Here is a 6106-nt window from a genome sequence, read left to right as displayed (position 1 = left end):
CAGGTTGCTGACGTCATCAGGCTTCGTTTGAGTCTGCGCGTCAGAAACGGAAGTGCTAAAAAACGCTAAAACTGGGCTTCATTTGTCTCAATTGAGTTGCAATGGGGTCGCTGTGTCCATTTCTTTTACTGTCTATGCTCTTGAACCGGTTCTTTTTTTTTTATAAAAACCACAAAACGCGGCCGAGTTCACCAACAAATTGTTTTATATTTGTTCGTGAATCAGATAATTACTGCTTTTCAGATAACTCAGAAGTCTAATCCCTTCCGGATATGTCTGAGATTCATCGTGACACAAAAGAAACTCCATAGGTGATCCGATTCTCCATAAGAGTAACAATGACATGACATCAAAAAGAAGATGCAGTTCACCGAAACTAATAGCTGAGTTATGTATGAATCCAATCGTACTGAAGTTTTCTCTTTTTCTTGTTAATATAACTGATTTTAGCTGGCACCCCCCTCCCCCCACCAAAAAAGAACATTGTCATTCAGTTATCAAAACAAAGACACATTTTCCAAAAAGTTTAAAAAGGAGTAAGTTAAATATTATTTAGAAAAACTGATGGCACACCAATCAGAATCTCTGCATCCTAACGACGGAGAGAGCTGAGCCAATCATGATCTACAGGGGTTTTATACTTACAGTATAATTACAGTACAGCACCAGTACATTCGATAATGGAAAGTCACTATTATATACAAGTACAGTAAACTGTAGCACATGTTGCACACCTTCAAGCATATGACTGTCAATATTTATTTGTAATCCATTTTTTTATGTGTAGCCTACTGGATTTTTTTTTTTTTTTTTTTTTTTTTTTTTTTGAAGAACTGCGAAATGACAGCCTAGAAACGGATATAGGACTGTATACTGTAATGAAATTTGGCCAAATGTTCAAAGGATGCAAAATGTACTTCTTTTTTAAATCTTTTTTTTAGTGTACTGTATTGTGGTGCATGCCAAGTACATTCAATTCTTTGGTATTTGAACTTTTGTAGCGCTTTTCATCTACTGCAAGATTATTATAATTAAATGAAAATATATTTTTTTCCCCCAAAAGTTCAATGCTGAATTATACATCTGTATCTGTAAGTCAAGTCAAGTCTGCTTTATTGTCAATTCTTCCACATGTACAGTACATACATACAGAGAATTTAAACTGCGTTACTCTCAGACCCCTGGTGCATACACTAACAGAACATTAAATACAGATATAAAGTACAACTATACAAACAGGTCATGTAAAAAGAAAGATAAGTAAAGCAGCACACAGCAAACCAGTGAAGTAAACAGTGCAGACAGAAGAGCTTATTCAGTCTGATTAAAGTGAATCATTTAATGTAATAAACAATGAGCTGTAGTAGCCTAGTAGAAGTAGTAATATTTTTTTTTTTTTCATTTTAAACAGTTTAGATGAATACCTAAATTTAAAACAACATTGTGTATGTCAGACCATGAATCCCCCCAAAAACTATGCATGGGGGTTTGCTTTGATGTTGCCACCCCTCATAGACCCCATGCCGCCTCTTTGCCACCCTAATAATTATTTTCTAGACTCGCCCCTGCTGTACAGTGTACTTTATTTTATAAGGGAAAAGAGTGGCTCCTTTATTATAATCGCTCTTTCCCTTTGTGAGAAGTTTACAGTGTAGTTTCAGCGTTGAAATCTCCTGGAGCATAAAGAGTCAATGCTGCTATTTACAGAGAAAGAAAAAACAAAAAGTTTGTCAATATCAATTGAGAGCAGAGCAGTGGAGCCAGAAAGAGGATCATTTACATGAAGATGATAGTTTTAGCCTGGATCCATTCTTTCTCCCTTTCTCTCTCTCAGTTCACAGTTACCATGACAACGTGCATGCCATTTATTTCTGTACATTAGGCGCAGACTGCTCGTCCTCTGCTGCTTTGGCCGCTTTTTTTCTCCAGACCTCTTTTTAGGAGGATGAATTTGCATGTAGATGAGTTTGTGCTGTCTGTCTTTACCCCACTCCCCGTCTCTCTCCCTCTCCCTCTCTTCCCATGGTTTTATCTTTCCTGTCTTTCTTCCCGCCTTTTGTGACCTTTAATCCGCCGGTTTATTCTCCATCTCATCTGTCTCTCACTGCTGTCTCGTTCCTCGGCGCTCGCCGGTCATGGTGATCTCGGTCCGCTGAGGCCTTATGAGGGAGAGAAGTGATGTAGCGGCGTCATATTGGACGAGAGAGACCAAGGCGGACAGAAAATGGGCAGCCCTCCTGTTGCTGGGGGAGACTCTGTGGCTCCGGAGCTGGAACTGAGGGAGAGTGTCCATGTCTCTGTGTCTCTATCCAGATGGCACTGGTCAGCCGTCCCTTACTCAGCGGGCACATTAAAACGGATCACTGATAGTAATGACCAACACCCACATCTGTTAAGCCACGTCCCTTGTCTGGGTATATACGGGCATCCCGATGCCTTCTGCCCTTACTTTGATCTCGCTAACGTCTGTCGGTCTGGGCCAGGAGGCTGTCCGTGTGCCGCCTGTACCCATGTCATCCTCGGCCCAGCAGGAGAAGAGCCTTAGTAGCCTGTTGCCAGCTGGGACCGGGCTTTAAGCTCGTTTGGTGCAGTGAATTTGCAGAGTTTAATGAGAAATGTCTGAGATCAGCACAGCCGTTCACAGAGCATCTGAAGCGTGTGGTAAACACAAATGACAAAAGATTTCTCCTGTTTTATGCTATCTCTGTGGTCAGATTGTTCAGGTTATATGTCAAGACAAAACTGAGGACTGGTTCAGTGTTGTTATTGTGAGCCAAAACTATTAAAATAGTTTTCTTTAATTGAAATAAAACTGTGAATCAAAATATTAAATTAGTTAAAATGTTAAAAAACAAACAAAAAACATCTAATTCAAAATTAGAAATGTTGTGGCAACTAACTAAAATAAAAAGTTGAAGCAGCCTTACTAAACTAAAATAATAATAATAAAATAAATATAAATATAAAAAAGCATAGAAATAAAAAATTACAAAAGCTAATAACAAAATGACAAACTTAATTAAATGATTTTTTTTTTTTTTACAAAGAAATACAAATAATAATAATAATAATAAATATTGTTAAATACAATAATAGTACACAATAGTTTGAAAAACAAATTAATCACATGTTTGCATTTACCCTATGGGCTTTAACCTACTTGATATGATAAATCTTTATGTAGCTAATAAGAGTTTTTATTTTTTATTATATACATTTTTAAGTTTGCTGTATTTAATATAGTGTTTTAATTAGTGTATTCTTTGAAATATGTTTCACTTCACATCAGATATATTCTTGGCTGTCAGTAAACCTGAAGTAGCTATCCTAGCTGCTTTTCTATTATTATTATTATTTTTTTTTTTATTTTTTACTTTAATACTTCACCTTAAACCTATAAAGACACTATTTGTAATTTTTTTATTTAATTTTTAATCTAATATTTGTATTTTATCTCAGTTAACAAAAGCAATTTTTAAATGCTTTTCCTGAGAAGGTGGTGAATTGTCATTCTGCTGCAAGAACTATTCTGAGCTGATGACTGCACCTTATTGTAAATCTTTTTTTTTTTTTTTTTATAGCATTGATTGCCTTTCAGGCCATGACTGTTCTGCAGTCCTGCTGTTTAGTCCCTCAACCATACAGGTCCCTTGACCTCTGTTTCTAGCAGCCTTCATCTTAAAGCCGGTTGGGTCAGCAGGTGATGATACAAACTTGCGGCTCTCCTTCATAACCTTGGTGTCATTCTCAATCCACAGTCTTGCTCTGTGGTTCCATCGTTTTAATTTTTCAATGGACTTTTTCTGGTGGTTAAATGTCTCAGAAGGATGAAAGACACTTGCATAACGTGTTTTATTTCTTCATTTTAAAAGTGGGCTGTTATATCAAATATATATATATATTGTGACGAGTCAGCTGCCTCCTCCCTGATTGTCACCGGCACCCCGTCCTAAATCGCCGCCCTTCACCAGGCTCCCGACTGGAGTGGGTGTGTGAGAGGAGGGGCGCTGGACGAGTCAGGGCTGGCGGCGTGTGATGGGGCACACCTGATGTGAATGGAGCCTCATCCCCGCCGCTGTTTAAAAGCCCAACGCGCCTCTCCTCGGGAGACCGGTCTCTTCCCCGTGCATGCACACTGGTGTCCTCGTGGGTCCAGGAAGGGTGCGTTGAGGGACTCCCGCGCCACAAGAGACGTGAGCAGCCGGACCCGCGATCCGGAGGAGAACCGCACCCGTTTACACGGCCGACGGGCCAGGATGCCGGGCCGTCCATCCCCTACCAGCGCCGCGGCCGACGAGAGAGATGCGGCCGCTAGAGGAAGCCGCCGCCCCTCGCGCCCCGGACCAAGGAGGGGAGCGCGTGCGGCCGCCGGACTCCGCCCCTTACCTGGACCCTTCCTCCATGAACACTGCCCGACCCACACGAACCCCGCAGCACAACGAGGACACCAGATTCCCTGTTATTTTGGACACTTTCCCCTTTTGGCCACTTTTATTCCCTGTGTTTTATGATTTCTGTTAATAAAAGCCTCTCCGAGGCCTGACGCCACGCCCACTGTGTCTGTCTTGTGCTCCTCCCGTGACACTGGTGGAGAATGCGGGCAAGGCGGAGCCTAGACAGCGCAGTTGGGAAACGTCTGGTGACGTCACTCCCTCTCGCTTGCAAACGTTCGTGAGAACCCAGACTGGGACGGAGGAAAACTGGGGACAGCCTCCCAACCACACAAGGGGTAAGTGACTTTTCCATTGTCATTTTACCCTGTGGTTGGTTGAGGCTGTCACTAAAACCCGGTTTCTCTGTCCCTGTTCTGGTGCGCTGCGAGAGGGAGGACCGCCCGGAGAGGAAGCCCCGCCCACTCCGACCGTTTGGAGCCTGGTTGAGGATGGTAGCACTCCCGTGTGGGCGGCGCCCTGATGACGGGGATGTCGCTTGGGAGGGGGAATGTGACGAGTCAGCTGCCTCCTCCCTGATTATCACCGGCACCCCGTCCTAAATCGCCGCCCTTCACCAGGCTCCCGACTGGAGTGGGTGTGTGAGAGGAGGGGCGCTGGATGAGTCAGGGCTGGCGGCGTGTGATGGGGCACACCTGAAGGAAGTGGAGCCTCATTACCGCCGCTGTTTAAAAGCCCAACGCGCCTCTCCTCAGGAGACCGGTCTCTTCCCCGTGCATGCACACTGGTGTCCTCGTGGGTCCAGGAAGGGTGCGTTGAGGGACTCCCGCGCCACCAAGACGTGAGCTGCCGGACCCGCGATCCGGATGGGAACCGCACCCGTATACACGGCCGACGGGCCAGGATGCCGGGCCGTCCATCCCCTACCAGCGCCGCGGCCAACGAGAGAGACGCGGCCGCTAGGAGAAGCCGCCGCCCCTCGCGCCCCGGACCAAGGAGGGGAGCGCGTGCGGCCGCCGGACTCCGCCCCTTGCCTGGACCCTTCCTTGATGAACACTGCCCGACCTACACAAATCCCGCAGCACGACGAGGACACCAGATTCCCTGTTATTTTGGACACTTTCCCCCTTTGGCCACTTTTATTCCCTTTGTTTTATGATTTCTGTTAATAAAAGCCTCTCCGAGGCCTGACGCCACGCCCACTGTGTCTGTCTTGTGCTCCTCCCGTGACAATATATATATATATCTGTATCAAAACACATTAATGACATGTAATGGATGAGTGTTGGAGGTTTATTTTAGCATGCAGTCATAGCTCATGATGCAGTAATGTGGCAAACCATTGGGTGGCGCTGTTACTCTATGAGCCACTTACAGCAAACCGTTCAGTAGCATGTAAACATGAAGAACAAAAGGTATTTAATAGTTAAATGGTCTTGTTTTTCAAAGTGACTCTCAGATACAAAGATGATGGCAGAGGGCACTTATCTTTTGAGAACATCCAGTCAATGGCTTTTAGGAGTACAACTACAATTTCAAATCATATAGCGTACTGCTATACATTGACATCCTAGACAGGGTGAAAGATGTCTGTTGTCTCTTATTGGTTTGTGAATGACATGTAATTTTTACACCACTTGAACAAACAGGATTACCACAATGGTCAGACAAAAGCTAATAAGTTGGTATTCATTGTAGCAGTCTAAATTAGCCTC

Source organism: Carassius gibelio, chromosome B2 (assembly GCF_023724105.1).
Source record: "Carassius gibelio isolate Cgi1373 ecotype wild population from Czech Republic chromosome B2, carGib1.2-hapl.c, whole genome shotgun sequence".
Classification (NCBI taxonomy): Eukaryota; Metazoa; Chordata; class Actinopteri; order Cypriniformes; family Cyprinidae; genus Carassius; species Carassius gibelio.
Note: the sequence above shows the minus strand (reverse complement) of the source record.